Source organism: Conger conger, chromosome 13 (assembly GCF_963514075.1).
Source record: "Conger conger chromosome 13, fConCon1.1, whole genome shotgun sequence".
Classification (NCBI taxonomy): domain Eukaryota; kingdom Metazoa; phylum Chordata; class Actinopteri; order Anguilliformes; family Congridae; genus Conger; species Conger conger.
This window is the reverse complement of record NC_083772.1, coordinates 32859353-32877533: the sequence shown is the minus strand read 5'-3', so window position 1 is coordinate 32877533 and position 18181 is coordinate 32859353.

Here is an 18181-nt window from a genome sequence, read left to right as displayed (position 1 = left end):
TCTATTGCCCCTAATTCTGGGTCAGCCCGGACCAGCGGAAGGCAGAGTGGTACTACTGCCTTTGTATCATGGTTTGTTTATTGGCTGATCTAGACTGTCTGCATAGGGGCCACTAATTTTTAACCCTATTAGTATTCTTTCAGCAAGACCAGAAGGACGAGCACGCTGATACCTTCAGCCCTCGCTAAATTCCGTCGTTGGGTTTACACCTCCTACACAGCTGTTTCTGTTTCAGTTTCAGTTAATGATTGTGTTTCAACCTACATATTAAACCGATGATCATTAGCTCCTGTTTGGTATAATTGGTTAATCACACACCTGACTATATGCCTACAAAATCCCTGACTTTGCAAGTGTACCTAGAAGAATTGATGCTGATTTTAAGGCAAAGGGTGGTCACACCGAATATTGATTTGATTTACATTTTTCTTCTGTTCACTCACTTTGCATTTTGTTAATTGATAAAAATAAACAAATAACATTTCTATTTTTGAAAGCATTCTTACTTTACAGCATTTTTTCACACCTGCCTAAAACCTTTGCACAGCACTCTATCTCCATGACACCTCTCATGTACCACACGTCCCAGCATGACCCTCTCTTTCACAATGCAGCCCATTGTGAGTTAGTGCCGGTCCATCTGTGCGGCAGTAAAATTTTACATTTCCTTTAACACTACTCCCCAACCCAAACCTTCAGAGTGAGGGCATGTTCAGATTCATGGTGCTATAGATGAATCCTCAGTTCAACTAAAACAAAAGGATAGGTGGCATTTACAAAGATATGAGTTTGTAGCCATCGGCTCCCAATGGGCCAGAACTGCTTGGCAGCCTTTACAGAATGAGGCAAAGGGAAACCAAAAGGACCTAAGTGTCCTTTCCTGAGTTCCCTCAGTACTTATTTGACTCTTCATGGTGATAACAAAATAAACACTCAGGAATTGTAAGAGAAGCAATCCAAGGTAAAATTAATACTTTTAGGCCAAAACTTTCAAAGATTCACACTCTACAAACCGCAAATGTTATGGGGAAAGCTCTGTGATTTCAGCTCAAATACAGACTTGTTGACTGTTCTCTCCAAATCAGGGGATTTCAGACTTTGTCTTGGGGACCTGCTGTGTATGCTGGTGTAGAATGGACACTCAAATGGTCCATCATCCTGCTCTCTGATTGGCTAAAACTTGTTTCCAATGGCCAAACAAGGTTCAGGAATTGACACAGTCAGCTGTGGAATGCTTCTTTTAAGGATGAGCTGGCATGGCCAACCTGGAAGGGTTTTTTTGGGCTTCATTCCTAGCCACCTGTAGTCAGCATTGCCTCTATCTGACCAAAAATGTACAGCTCGCACTGGGAAAGTCCACTGGTGTAGTTTTACTCAGGCTAACAGTGTTGTGATGAGAAAAATGACAACATCATAGTGCCCAGGCTGGGTATGAAGCTAAGCCATTCACTATGAGAAGCACTACACTGAGATTACATTCCGTCAGAGTGGGCCTTTGGCATCCTTGCAGGAGTCTGTTACTGGAAACAAACACAGAACACTCCTCAGCTCATTGCCACTTCATCCAGTCATATAAACTGTTATCACAATGGAGACAGAGTGCTTGGGAAGAAGGCTGGAGCCTGCGATTATTTGGATGGTGCTCCAGAGTGGAACGGGCAACCTTCCCGTTTCTGTTTGTTTGGTTTTTGTTTACTTTCCGTTTTTATGGCCACAACACGTTAGGCAATCAGGCCGTGTTGGGAGACATTAACCATGACATCGGCATGCCCATTGACGTTGGTGGTGTGGGCACGCCCCCCTAATAAGTCTCACCATTACGCTTGGATCTGATTGGAGGCTTTAGCCTAAATGGAATAACGCAATGACAGGAGGTATAGGTCACGGAGCTGTAAAACAGGTCTTTATGAAAGCCAGGCCTGTGTTTAAGCACATAGTGTAATTCAGGGTCTCCCATTACTGGTGCTAAATAACAGGCACCCCGCTGATTTACTGAGACTTGCCTTTCATTATCCCACTGTTTAAAGCATTGTTCACATGGCAGCAGGAACACACCATAGTTCTGCTGACGCAAACAGAACATCCAGAAACCAAGAGAGGTGAGAGTATGACATCCCCCCTGCCTCCAGGTCTCACCCAGTGTAATAATGGGGGCTCCTGCAGTGTATCCTGAGCTGTGGGTAGTGCAAGTTTAACACCACTAAAACTCATGGTCATTTCTACCTCCAAGGCTGATACAAAACTAAAATATGCACAGCTTCACACATACACAAAAGCATGCTTAGACTCACAGAAATACACACTGAAACACACCAACATTCAACACAGTCAGATAAACACAGACAGTGTGAATGGAAAGGCTATGCCTGGACTTTTACAGTCGTCTGTGTCATATTATCCTTTGCCAGAAACATTTGCAGAAAAAAGCCATAAATGACATCCATGAACAATAAAGCCTTCAGGAATTTATATTTTGTGTGTTGAAAAGTAAGAATTAGACTGGCAGAAAAGATTGAATCATTAATATGATTGCCATATGAGTAAGACAATGTATCACGTTAAAAGAACGGTGACTATAAAAATTGACCCTGTGTCAATTCCGCAAACACAAAGCTGTATAAATGTGGTCATGCCAATTGCTCCAGACAAGGGCGATCTAACACGTTCAAAAACAATAAACCATTCTGTGCAAGACCTGCTGCTTTGCCATTCAAGTACAATGAGTGAGGTGTGCAGCACCAGATGCTTTCCTCTACACAGCTGAAGAGAGAAATATTAAGTACTGGCAACCCACAGGAGGGTTTGGTTTTACAATTAATTGAGCCAATGTCTTTCTCCAGCTCCATCTGCTGAAGGTATAAAGTATAACTTTACCTGATGATAAGCATCTGATATTAAACTCTCATTACCTCGTTATGCAGCTGAAGCACAGTCAAAGTTCCACTCAGCTCCCTGCTCTAGGATGATATTGCGATCTCTCACTCTAATTTCATGTACTTCTAAAGTCTAAACTCCAGTGCAGTTGCATCCAAGTCCCTGCCATTCACATACTGTAGGTTACATTACATTGCATTAATGACATTTGGCAGACGCTCTTATCCAGAGCAACGTACAATTGATTAGCCTAAGCAGGAGACAATCCTCCACTGGAGCAATGCAGGGTTAAGGGCCTTGCTCAAGGACCCAACGGCTGTGCAGATTGTGGCTACACGGGGATCGAACCACAGACCTTGCGGGTCCCAATCATGTACCTTAACCACTATGCAAAGAATGTCTAAAGAGCTATGTACAGTTTCTGTCAATAAGTATTTGGAAATGAACATACAGTACTGTAAGAGAAAGTATTGAGTTGGCTGTGTCAACCCAGTTTTGATTGGGATGCCATGGAATATGGTACCCCCAATAATGTAGCCAATGTGCACTTGCAGAAGAAAATAATAACATTCCATCTTTAACAGCACGGATTTGCCTCATTTGAAGTAGGAAATCACACACAGACAGACGTGATCAGTCTAACTCGTTTGCCTTGGAGCCCCTTGCTGTGACATCGTGATGGAGCAGAGATGACTTATATCCTGCACTAACATTCTGTTAACCCCAACAGTAACATTCCCTTGCTGCTTTCTACTGGATTTTCTCAGTTTCAAAGTAAGCACTCTTCCAAAGCTTGCAGTTTACAGTGCAAAGAGAAGACCTGCAGAAGTAAATGTGACTTTATTTTAGTTTATAGTCTGACAACCTTGCTGAAAAACAGCTAGGTTAGGTTGACCAGTTCAGCCCAGCTCCCAGCTGAACATGGTTTTACCAGCTCAAGCTATGTGTTGCAAAGCTGGTTGACTAACTGGACCAGCGTATGATCATCTTGGCCATGCTGGTTGATCAGCTCATACCCAGCTAGACCAGCTCAAATTTCAAGCTGGTCAAGCTGGCATAGCTGGAGTTCACACCAGGAAAGCAGTTTGTTGTTTGATCAGCCAAGAATGGCACAGAAAAGCACCTATTCTTGAAGAACACAGTTTTCTAGGGTTTTCTTGAGGCATAAGAAGACAGCTCCTCCCAAACAGTTGTTCAGTCTGACGCATTTTGGTGAGGCAGACATCGTCCATTAACCTGTCAGATTACTCTTAAGGGGTTAGATCATTTTAAAGCTAATCTGATATTTGTACTTCCCTTTAGGGCCTTTCAGCGCACTTATCCCTGGTTATGGGTATGCATTTTGCACTTTGTTATACGTCGCTCTGGATAAGAGCTTCTGCCAAATGCCATTAATGTAATGTAATGTAATATTTTGTTGATAACTATGTTTATTAAGGTGTGCAGCTGTGTGATTCAGTCAAAATGATGTAATCCCATTCGAAAACTGATTAGCAGTGGCTGTATAAGGAGAAATGACGTCTGTAAATTTGTGGAAGTTTTTATCTTACTTGCTGGGAAGTATTTGACATCACATTTTAAATATGGTGCTGTAAGGTTGAGAAATTCTGCTATAATTATATCAGGATGGCAGAAATGAGACATTGCAAACAGACAGACAAAACAATGCGGAGGTTTATGAATGAAAAATTGTGTTCCTAACTCATTTTAGTCTCGTGGGCTTATTTCTTGTGGGAAAAAAAGAATCATTTCATTTGTACATTACGTTTATGACTCACTTTCTAGCAACAGGATTTGTGAAACTGTATTTGTCATCACACAAGGATTTTTCTGATGCAGTGTTGATCAAAACCATGTGTGATGTGTGACTGTGTGTTATACAGAGAGGGTGTTACTGCATATTTTTCAGTGTGACGTGCTACCATATGTCATGTACAGGGTGATATGTTTCCATATATTCTGTACAATCTTAAGAGTTACCATATACAATTTAATGTGTTGCCGTTTATGCTATAGGTCACATGCTCACTCTTTGAAGCATTTTCATTGCCTCCAAAAACTTTATTTCAAGTTAATGCAAAAGGCCTATCCCAGGTTTGTTTAAGGGCTCAATTAATTACAAATAACTTACAGAAAAACCTTTATGTGCATGTCACAAATGTGCTGCCAACAAAATTAACAGCAACTATTTGGCAAGTGATGTGAAATCCAGAGCAGATTTCAATTACAGCCAGCTGAAACAAACAAAGACCTAAACACATTCCCCTGCCTGGGAGACAATACTAGACCAGGGCAAGTGTACCCTTAGTGGCTTAATCCTAACCTCTTTAAATCAGTGTTCTCCAGCTGGATAATCTTCCATGCAGCATCAACTGAGTGTTTGGCTTCCTGATATATGCCCTTACTGGCCTTTACTGACACCCCCTTTGAGCTTCATACAGTTGTCTTTATTTCTAACACATGCACGCCGACATGTCTGTACAGAAATGTGACTCATGAGACCTCAGTCATAATCGCGCGATAAAAACAACAGAAAGAGCCAGTGGAACTGTGTCATGCTTTATACATTTTTAATAAAAGAAGTCCCCCCCACACCCAACCAGCCATCCCCCCCCCCCCCCCCGCCATCACATTCCACAGCAAAAACACAGCCTCAGATATTGCTCAACAGCAGAGCTCTAAACTTAGTGGATCTCAGAAGAAGAGGCACGGTTGAAAACTAACAGTTCATCAGACAGTGTGCCTATAAAACGCAGGGCTGGAGGGATTGGGAGCCTTATAAGGCAATAATGTGGAGCCGCGCAGAGCCCGGCCCCTGGCAGGTACAGAGAGAGGCCCCTCTGAAGGACCTGGCACGTCCACAGCTGCAGACACACAGCAGGTCGACAGGTCAGGGCCGTGCGTCTGCCTTCCCCTTATTTATATTTTTTTACGCAACGCGTCAATCCGTCCATCATGACTGTGAATATGAATGCATTTTCTTAATGCAATGACAGCAAGAGAACTTCTGGTGCTTTTTGCTACATGTACAATCATATTGTTTTGTTTTGCATATTGTATTTGCCATTATATAACTGTTTTTATACACGATTTCCAATAACTTACACATCATGAGTAGTAATACTACTATTAGTAATATTAAAGGCATTTCAGATTCCGTGGGTTGGCTTCCTTTTTTAGAATGTTTTGGATACATTCTTACAACCAGACCAGAGCTGCAGACCTTAATGCAAGGCCCAGAGGCAATCCCAGGCTAGACACTGTATCAAGGCATCAAAAAGCCAAATAAGGATGCTGGCGTATATCAAAAGAGGTTATTAGTCTTAGTCACATGTTAGCAGTATCTTATCCAGTTCTGGACAGCACACTGTAACGAGGACATACGACCGTTTCTCTCTAAAAAGCGCTGGCTTGTGTTTTGCTTTTGCCAGAACTAAAGCACATGATTCAACTGATTGATTAGTCATGGCCTTCAGTGAAGACCTTGCTGAGTTGAGTCAGATTTTTTTGTGCTTTCAATATTTTATTGCTTATTAAATCAGCACCACTTGGTGTATGACTTCCAAACTTCTAAGACAAGTGGATATTTTGGTTAGGAAAAGCCACAACCAAGTCAAATGGATAATTTATAAAAACAATTATACAATGCCGAAGTTGGGCATGGCCAGAAAATTACCAAAAAGTGTTTGATATTTCAACAAAGTAGGCCTATAATACCTTTTCTACGACGTTTAATTTTGATTGGAAACGTCCTACCTTACCATTTACCTGGTTGAACACTTTTTGATGCATGTGGCTGTTCTTAACCCAGGTTTGACTAGTATTGCAAATTTGGATACTATACATCAAGTGACGCTGATGTAGGAGACCATCAAATTATGTTTTATTGTGAATTAAGCGTCTCTTTGAAATTATCAAAACATGCCAAGACATAGCAGTAACAACAATTGTTTGTACATATGTAGGCATATTATACCTTTTGAACTACATAAAACTTCATTTTGATAGAAACCTTTCTGTCCAAACCCAACTTTGGCATTGTATAATGTTTGACATTTCTTTTAGAATTTCATTTTCCTTGTAGCTGTTCCGGACCAAAATATCTACTAGGCTTAGAAGTTTGGAAGTCATACACCAAGTGGTGCTGTTATAGTAATCCATCAAATATTGAAAAAGAAATTGCCAAGTGGTAAGATTTACCATTTATGAATCCAAACATTTCTAGAAACATGTTTTCACTTTATCATGATGGGTTATTGAGTGTAGATTGATGGACAAAAATCATACTTTTATCCATTTAAAATTAAATCTACAACACAATAAATTGTGCAAAAGGTTAAGGGGTCTGAATACTTTCCGAAGCCACTGTATGTGACTTATAACAAGCTCTGGGCCAGGATGATGTATGTATTCATAAGATAATCAAAAACTGCAACAAAGATAAAGACACATTTCAACCAATATGGGAAGAAAAATGTAAAGTTGTTTCCTGATTTACCTGAACGGGAAATCAGCATCAACACCTGGAGCATAACAGAATACAATTTTGCAAAAAAAAAAAAATACAAACAAATTCTCACAACATAGAAAACAGCATCACCAAAGGCAGTTGGCTAAGTATAACCAATGATGGCACACCACCCAAAAGCACAAAAGAAAATTAGGATAATCAGCCTAAATATATTAGGCACAATTTCCAGTTGGGTAGCTTCTGCTGCTTATCGTGTTTTTACAGTTCATTTAAATGTTTGTGATGAATTTAATCTAGTGGAGTCTACCCTAAATCTAGTATTGCATAATGCGATGTCAATGAGGTGCAAAATAGGTTAGTTCATTTGAACATATCAGTTTTTGTTGGATGCCTGAAAGTGAAAATATGAGAGCAAATATGAAAATATTGACCAGCAGCTGGAGATCCAAAATATTGACCCTAACAAAGCCCAAAGCACCGTGGTTTTGTGAAAACTGTTTTATTGTGGCTCAAATCAATTCAAGGTAAAAAAAAACAGACTGGAGTTGCCTCGTCAAAAAACTTTCATAAGCAGGACAGACCCTCTGGATTGGAAGGATTTGTAGGCCTAAACCATAATAACTTCCCACATAATGAAACTTCACCTACCTCAATCCTTGGCACCATTATCCCACACTTATATCACCACCACAAATGTACTCACAGGCAGGTATGCCACCAGTAAACCAACAAATAAACAAATGGTACACTTAAAGCATTCCATATTATTATTAATAATCAATAGGTATTGCTGTTACAAATAATATCTATGCACTCTTCTCCTCACTCACTCATGTATAAGATTTGTATAAGATGATCTAATCCATTATGCCATTAATGTTACGTAATGTATGCATTTTCCGGTTGTCACTTTCAGTGAGACTACTCGTGGACTGATCAATGAAAGGAAGCAGGCGTGTGCTCCCAAGCTTCTGTCTGTGGCTCAAATGTAAAATGTAGTGATGCATCCTTCGGCCCAAAACAAATCCAGGTCATGTCATGTCATGACTGCCGTCTGTAGCCCAAGAAATGGTTGCTAATTTGCCACGACATCAGCTGAACACTGGGCATTTCATGTATCAGACTCACTACCCACTTCTCCGGTACATCAAGCCCCTGCATACAGACGTTAGGGCAGCTCAGCAGGCCATTTGGCCCATCTGAAGCTGTGACTGTGCGCGCCAGTCTCGGGTAAAGGAAGGGAAATAGATGGAAAAATATGGTGTCACTGAATAAATCAAGAAGTGAGATTAAGATGCTGTGAGACGGGTATGGTCAGAACCCTGTTCTTCCCACTCAATCTACTCTTCAGTCCTACGGTGGAGACAGGTGGAGATGCCTTGGCTGCCAGAGAAACCCAGCTGGCCATTTGAGACATCCATCAGAAACTCTGTCTCCAGTGAAAATGATCTATTATTTGGGGTACTACAGAGAAAGAGCCACACAAATCTGGACGATAGGAGGAAATTATTGAAGGCGCCTCACTTCACGTTTCCAAATAAATACCATATACATTCAGTCACACTTGCTGCCTTTATATTCCTGTGTTATTATGTTTGACGTGCGCTATGACATGATGTAAGTAATAAAATAAGATGATGTATTCCATTATCTTCATCCAAGTTTCATCATTACGCAAGTATCCAATCCAAGTTCAAAGATGTTTTCTCATAACAAATTAAATGCAAGAAAGCAGTCTCTGAAGTCTGTTTTTGACGTGGAGGTTTTTTTAAATATAATTGAGGAGCACTTGTTCTACCAGATGATGGTCTTGTGCTGGCGTATGGTACAGGGAGTGCTGGGATTTGAGTTACAGCGAGCGCTGGGATTTGAGTTACAGCAAGCGCTGGGATTTGAGTTACAGCAAGCAGTGTGAAGGCATGTTGCTCGTTACTTCACCGTAGGAAAGTAGCCGTTCAAATTTCTGCCGTTCCTCGGATGATGGAAGCACCTGACCACAAAAGCATAACAATTTATACTTCATTTTTTTAAAGTAAATATGGTCGGCGTGACTGGCGTAATGCCGGGGGAACGCACACCACCGGCGAGGGTGATGGGACAGCTCCTCAGCCAGACGTTCACACCAAAAACCTGCACCTATCCCACGGCCGCCATGTGTGGCACGTGAGGGGGCAACAGTTCAAAGCAGGAGGTATTTTACTGTCATAGAAAAAATGTTCACGTTGCAGAATCTTTTCCGCGGATGATTTTGCTGTAACTTGTTAGTTAAAATCACTTACCTCCCACCCCCCAGTGGTATGGGCGCTGGCGCCCACAGAACTTGGACTCATCACATATCCACAATTCATTAAAATAAACTGGATAAAAACACCGCAAATTAGCACGCAGAGCTTTCAGGAGAAGCTAACAAGGCAATGTTCTCTTATCTCCTCTCCCTTTAGCTCAGGGAAATGGAACCTCCGCATCCCCCAGAGTGGTATGCAGAAGAGCAATACTACAACAGTGGCATGCAGAAGAGCATCTTTGAACACACAACGCATCATACCTCTTAAGTGGATAGGCTACAGCAGCATGAGTCTAATAAATAACTTTTTGTTTGAGCAGTATTAGGAAAATCAACCTTCATAATCTGAACATAGATGATGCTCCAAAATCAACACAACTTGCAACTGACACCACTCCCTCTTTTTTGAGCCAATATCTCCATAACCTCCAATGAGGCTAATGTTTTGCTTTTCTCTATTGAATATATGAAGATCATTTACACAAAGTTTAAGCAAAATTGGAGTGGCTGGTTGATTTCCCACAGAATGATCTTGATTTATTTATTAATAAATGCAGAGAGAGAGAGGGGGGGGTAGAGAGAGCGAGCGAAAGAGAGAAAGAGAGAGAGAGAGAGAGAGAGAGAGAGCAGGTGTGGTGCATGCTGAGGAATGAGTCATAGCTCAGGCGCATTTCCTGTTAAGAGCCCACCTCTTTACCGTCAGTCTCCCTCAGCCCTGCTATTCCTGGACAGCAGACACAACACAGCTGTTCGCATTTCCACAGCATTATAGCAGGGTCATTTAGCTGTGAAACAATGACAGGAACAACTGCAGTCACACAAACTCCAGTCACAGAGAGCTTCCAATGAAAGAATTCTTTCACAATGTGATTCACAAGAATATTTGATATTCAGTACAGCGGATAAACCTAGAATGAATTGGCAAAATATTTAAAAATGAACAAAAGATGAGCATGACAGTCCTTTAGTATGGAATTTGAAGTGTGGATGGGCCCCACAATCAGGTATTGAATCCAGACCATTCTAGTGCTGAGACTGTCCACTATCTCTGCTGGTGGACTACCATAGCGTTACCCTGGGAATAGTTGCATCGAGTTAGCCATGCTAGTCATGCATTACAGTGAGTGTGCACGGGATACAAATGAATAGTTGAGACTCATTAAATAGTAATACCTTTTAGAAAGATGGTCTTTTATATCCATTTACATACGATTTTCTGAGAAAGAAGAAATCCCAGTCCATAGGGTCAACTTTGCATATAGAGCAGGTAAAATGAAGGAAAAGCCGTGATCACTGCATCTTCTTACCTCTTCTCACCTGTATAGACATGTGCACTGCGAACCCCTGCCACAGCCCAAGTGTCCTGCATCAGGCCACCAGCCAATTATGTAATATTTACGTTTGCTCACATGGTTATCCTCGCTTCCTGTTCCCGCCCCTCCGGGAATCAGATGTATGCTGAGCGGAATGCGTGCTGTTGCCTGGAAACGTGCCATCTCCTTTCCGGTTTTGGCAGAATGGAAGGTTTTCCAGGCAGAGTTTTCCACTATGGCCAAAAAACTAAATTCTGAGCTGTAGTGGAAAGAATTAAATACACAATTGAATTATTGAGCCCAACAAAAATAGGTAGAAACAAGTATGCATACTCACTTTAAACCAGAGGTACTGTATGGCAATCAGCAGGGCCAATCAACTTTCAACTTGATCCAGGGAACTGTACTGAAAATGGAAGGCATTCGACTCTCATAGCAGTATTCATTAGGACCCGCTATTGACGAATTCATATTTCAGAGGATAATAATACGATACGTGCAACATAAAAGAAAACAGCTCATATACTCTTCACAGACAGACTTCTACTGAATATGTAGGTATTTCTAGCAGCAGTTATAGCAGCTGCAGTCAGTAATAGCCACCTCAAAAAAAGAAAAGAAAAATGACCTTTTTATATGTGTGAGAATGCAATGAGGAATGCAATGTCATTATTCCGAGCTTTTATAACGTATTAAGAATGCATCATGGACATTCAGTTCCTGCGTCAAAGTGTTAAGACTCATCTCTAAAGGTTATACTGTACATGGATTTGAAGTCTGCCTCCATCAACTGACCTACATTCAGGACGTCATGGCAATTTGTGCACGCATACACGCACGCACGCACACACGCACACAAGCACACACTTTGTCTGTGCGTATTCCTCTTTATCCTTTTTTATTTTCTGTACAGCATTTCCCTCTAGAATTTGGCAATATTTTTTTGTATTCCTGTGGGTTTTTCGTAGTAATGCCAAGCTTTGGCACAAGAGCAAAGGGAAGGTTGGACTGCACAGGTCAATTTATAATTCTGATGATATGGTTCATATGTGGATCTAAGTGAGTAATAGTGTGCTGTGGGAAACTGCCATGTTTTTAACTTCAGAAGCCAAAAGGAGAAGCCATGCTTCTTTTGAAGGCTTTACTTTTATTTTGTTTTTAATCATTTTCCACTCACAGGTGGATACTGGTGGTTTTCTACCCCAAAGATAGAAGCTGGTGAACCAGCAGTTCCCATCTCTTCAGCTGTGGTCCCTTACACAGGTCTGCAAGCAAGGCAAAAATTCAGGTAAAAAAAATCATTTCAGGTTAAAAGACAAGACCAGAAAAAAATAGAACAATTTAGTGCTGAATTATCAAATCTAAGAGCATGCTTGGAGATTGAATTGGTGAGGAAATGGACTGTGATTGATGTTTGTCCTGAATTCATCATTCTGTCTGTATTTCTAATTGGAGAGAAGGAGGAGGCGAGGGTTAATATTTATAGCTGGTCTTAAAAAGGTAATCCATCTGTAAAGTAATGGCTTTAAAAAGTTAAGCTACACCAGTGGTGACCTAATTTCCATCTAAAATAAGGCTAATACAGAGTCCGGGGCCAAAGAACACTGAATCACAAGCAGGTGCATTGAGTCGGCTCAAATGCTCAATAAATCTTCCACAGTATTCCACACCTCTGCCCACAGTCCGGGCTCCATATCACACTGCCTTACAGAGCAGGCTAGACTACACCACTACACCATGCTGATCATTCTGCCATTTTGTTCAGCATTGCATTACATCTACACCATGGACATATGGCTGTCAATGTGTTCAGTGATTTACGCACCTACACTGTGTAAATGTTTCTGCTGGTCTACTGGGAAGCGCTTTAATCTTTGGGTAGTTTTGAAGGCAGAATGGGTCTGTTACAATGTTTGATACTTTGACTGTGGGTGAGGGTTTTTCAATGGGACAAAGCAACTGCCAACATTGCCGACACAACAATTTCAACAACCTTAAAAGTTGTAGTATCCATTTTATGTTGTACTCAATAATGAGTACTTAATGTTGTAGTGTACCATCTAGCCAACAAATGATAGCTAAATAGTGATGATTTATTTTTTACTAATTACACTGCTAGTGTTATACTATCATTAGCTCAGTTAATGGAGCAAACCAAGATGAACCTACATGAAAACTTACATATCTCCAGTCTGTTTCGGTGCCTCCTTGATAACACTGCACTTTCATGGTATATTGAATATATTAAGAACTTAAAATAACTACATTTTATTATTGTTTTAGTAGGGGCTGCAGATTAAGGTTTCTGGTCTCTGGCATGAGATCATTATGTAAGGTAGGCATTATTTAAGCAACAGTGGCTGACAGACACACACTTCAGACACACAGAGCGCAGGTCTGAATGGGAAAAAAACAGCACACAAGTTATTCACTCAGGTGGTAAACAAAGCAAGTGCCTGAAATTAATTTATAATAAGGTCAGACTTGTAAATGTCACGAGCCTCGGTGGCTGCAGCCTTCCAAAGAACAGGCAGCAACGTTAGCGTGAAAGGAGAGAGGTTTTACGAGCCTTTCTCCCTCAGCAGGGCCTTCACCTAAGGCTGCGTGTGTGGGCGACGTCGGTGGGAGAAGGCCTTTTCCTAAGACCCCTGTTGCAAGCACTTTATTAAAGCTGACAGCGTGGCTCTGGGACAAACCAGAGAAATGTGATCAACATCCGTCAGAGCTTTCATGAGCGGTGCGGAAAAACGTTCACCCGACGGGGGAAAATACATGGAATTTTCCAACGGAGAGGCGGAGGGGTCACGCAAGGGTGCGTGTTAGATATACATGTTTTATACGCGCATGTTACAGCCTCCGGGCCGGAGAGGGACAGAAGGCCTGAACAAAGCAGCAGACTCGTGAAGTTCATATTTAGTGAGGAAAATTACAATTTTATTTCATGGATACTGTTTGATACGGAGAACCATTGAAACATTCTTCGGCAGGAATTCCTGGGATATGTGTGTAACATTTATGTAAAGTAAGAGTTAGAATTTTATTTTATGGGTGTTTCCTATGACAATCGAGTCAGTTGGGTCTCACATTCAGCACACTATTAGCAAAGCTAATACAATTTTTTCAAGAGATATCTTCACTACTGCCAGATAAAAAAAATGCACCTGCTTAGACCACATAATGACTTCCAGAAACAGGATTGTGGGCTCACCCCACACCTCCACACCCCTAAAGCAGTCAGACGTAGTTCACTAATCAGGGCTATCATCTGACTAAGTATGGTGAGAAAACAGACAGCTTAACATTTCCCCTTTCCATTCCATTTTCCATTTATTATTTGTATTATTAACCACAACCCAAAGCAAAGCTATGCAGTGACGCATTATAAATATTGCACACTGTGCTATAATGTAAAGCAGGTTGTTATTGTTATCGATATCAGCCAATATGGCCAGACAAATTTACATTACGTTATTGGCATTTGGCAGACGCTCTTATCCAGAGCGATGTACAACAAAGTGCATACCTATAACCAGGGCTAAGTGTGCAGAAAGACCCTAGAGGGAAGTACAATTTCAATTGCTACCCGTACAACAAAGATAAGAACCAGGGTCTATTTTTATTATTATTATTTTTTTAAAACAACAAAGCAAAAGTGACCAAACTTAACTATCCAAATACTGCTTACCTAGCCAACTAAAAATACCAAAACACAAAGTAAATCACAAAGACAACAATTAAGGATCACAGGGAGGTAGGGAGGGATGGGGAGAGGTGCGTCTTCAGTTTGCGTTTGAAGGTGGGGAGAGATTCTACAGTTTTGACCTCAACAGGGAGTTCATTCCACCACCGTGGAGTCAGAACAGACAGTAGTCGTGAGCGTGAGGTGGAGGTTCGGAGAGGGGGAGGTGCCAAGCAGCCTGTGGAGGCTGAACGAAGAGGTCTGGCTGGGGTGTAGGGTCTGATGATTTTTTGTAGGTAAGCTGGGGAAGACCCCTTAACTGCTTGGAAGGCTAGCACCAATGTTTTGAATTTGAGGCGAGCCATGACAGGCAGCCAGTGGAGGGAAGTAAGCAGGGGGGTGACGTGTGAGTATTTGGGAAGGTTGAAGACCAGACGAGCTGCTGCATTCTGGATAAGTTGGAGGGGTCTGATGGCGGACGCTGGGAGGCCAGCCAAGAGGGAATTTCAGTAGTCCAGGCGGGACAGAACCATCGCTTGGACCAGGAGCTGGGTCAAGTAGGGGGTGAGAAAGGGGCGGATTCTCCGTATGTTGTATAGGAAGAACCTGCATGACCGGGTCACCGCCGCAATGTTATCGGAAAGGGACAGTCTGCTGTCCATCACCACACCGAGGTTCCTTGCACTGGGTGATGGCGTGAGTGTGGTATCCCCAAGGGAAATGGAGAGATCCAGGTGGGGAGAGGTATTAGCAGGAATGAATATTTCAGTCTTGCCTGGGTTGAGCTTTAGATAGTGGTTATCCATCCAGCTCTGGATGTCACTCAGGCAAGCAGAGATACGGGCAGAAACCAGTGTATCAGATGGTGGGAACGAGATGAAGAGTTGGGTATCATCCGCATAGCAGTGGTACGATAGCCCATGTGCAGTGATCACAGGGCCAAGGGAACGAGTGTAAAGAGAAAAAAGAAGCGGGCCTAGGACTGAGCCCTGGGGAACTCCTGTGGCAAGGGGCCGAGGTGTCGATACCGTACCAGCCCAGGCAACCTGGAAGGAGCGACCAAAGAGGTAGGACTCAATCCAGTCCAGGGCTGTGCCACGGATGCCCGTTGCTGACAGGGCGGACAGGAGGACGGAGTGATCCACAGTGTCGAAGGCAGTAGAGATCTAGAAGAATGAGGACAGAGGAGAGGGAGGCTGCTCGTGCGGCATGGAGCGACTCACTGACGGAGAGGAGCGCGGTCTCTGTCGAGTGGCCCGATCTGAAGCCAGACTGATGGGGGTCTAGCAGGTGTTGGTTATTGATATCATTCCAGAGATTCCACGTTGTGCATCCCTGATATACAGGCTCATGCTTCATTACTGACTCACTGCAGCTCAGCGCCCATGATATCTTTATTCCCATAGTTCCTATATTTGTAGAAAACTGAAAACATAAAGCTAAACTAGGTGGGCAGCAGATGTATGTCACCATCTAATACCTACTGTCTGCAAATTCTTATTTCATTTATTTGACATGGTCAATGCACATTAAATAGACAGCCGAAATGAATCCTTTTTACACAGTGGCAAGATCACAGAGAACTGAATCACAGGATTCAATTAATAACTTTATTTACATTTTTTGTACAAAACACCCCCTTTTTTAACTTGCGATTTCAAAAACACAATGGGTGGCCAAGCTTTAAAAGCATCCAACAACTTTAAAGAAAAACAAAAATATACTTATTTTCTGAATGATCACTTAAAAAATGCTCTAAAACAACACATCTAGTTCAGCAACCGTGTCCAGAATCAGTCAATATTTTCTCACAAGCTTTCATTCAATAATAATATTGTAACTGCAATACTATATTTTTTTTATAAAAAGCAATTTGAATAAACTACTGATTTAAATATCAAAAGCAACACAATGCAAACTATGTTATAAACTTCATGAATCTCTACACAATACCATACATATATACACACTAGAGTAAGGTGATCACTGTATAAGGCTCAGACATTTGACTATTTTTCTGCCATTCACATTGAGAACAAGAATGTCCAAAAATACATATTCAAACGACAAATTGAAATACAAAAGATCACAAAAATATATGGTGACAGTTGGGTTTTTTTCTTTTTCATAAACACTACAGACCAGAAAAAATGTGCATCATAGATATAAAAACCTGATAATGTACCATCTTCAGAAGAAATATGAAAAACAACTGCACACACCAGAAGCGACATCTTACAAAACCCATGGAAAGAGCAAAGCCCTCAGGCTAATCCACTGTGGAAAAAGTCAGACACTGGATAAACAGGGGTGTGATTGCAGGCTCAGAGATATTGCCTTGTCTCATCCCAGAACACCTGCTGCTTATCAGAAAACTGAAGACAGCAAAGCACGTGCGCTTAGAAGCACAAACCCAAAGCACACTTCACCATTTCAGAAAACTCCACAGTAAACATTTTGTTGTTTAGTTTTTTTTTCTTCTCTAAAGGATGTGATAAATTTCACAGGATGAGTGAATTTGCAGCAATTTTCCTATTCTCATTTTTAGTCACATCATAATATCTCACAGTACATTCTTCACCATTCATAAACAGTCGGTAACGGACCCCCTAACTTTATTTATTGCACACAAGAAAGTCCACGGAAATATTCTGGGCACTTTGACACTATTATCTTAAGTATTACCACACAGCAGCATTTTGTTATATAAAATAATAATACAACAGTAACTATAATGCCACACAACACCAGTCACACATACAAATACACATACTTATATAATTATTCATACATGTATGCATCATATATACAAACATGCATATATTTGTGAACAGTTTGCATGATAGATTGTTTCACTTGCATTTTGTTTGCAATCCCATATCGCTACAGAGAACACACAACACTTGTATTTCATTGATCATGCACTATTTCTGCATAATTAAGGATTGTTTCTGAATGACTATGGAACATTTCTAGGTTATCTGATGGATAAGTACACAAAGGTCTCTGTGACCCAGGTAATCTCCAACAGACAGTTTCACCACACTTCCTGGCTCATTTCAACATCTGTGTCGGTTTTAACACCCCCAGAACATTTCAACTCATAATCTAAGACAGAGTTGAAGATCCATTTTATCAACAAATGTAGTGAAATATTGTTCATTTTAGATTGTATTTAAGAACATATCATTATCTGCATGATTTTAAGAGTGCTGTACGCACATACACGACTAGGCTGATGTGTTTCATACATATGAAATATATAGTGGGGAGGATTTTATAAATCTTTAACCCAGATCATAAAGGTAATGATATGATAGTTTTTTTCCTCACTGTACAGCAGGATTAAACATTTCAGGGGTGGATGGCCTCAGGATCTCATAAGGAAATATTCCTTCTCCCCCAAATTAATTTCTTTGGCTTATATAAATTATCCTAATTGTGGTCTCGAGTGGTAAATATTTTAATAGAACAGCATTTGAGCATTGATGTCACACACCGTGTGAGATCCTACCGGTGTCCAGCTCTATCACACACACAGGCATACAGGACTCATCCTC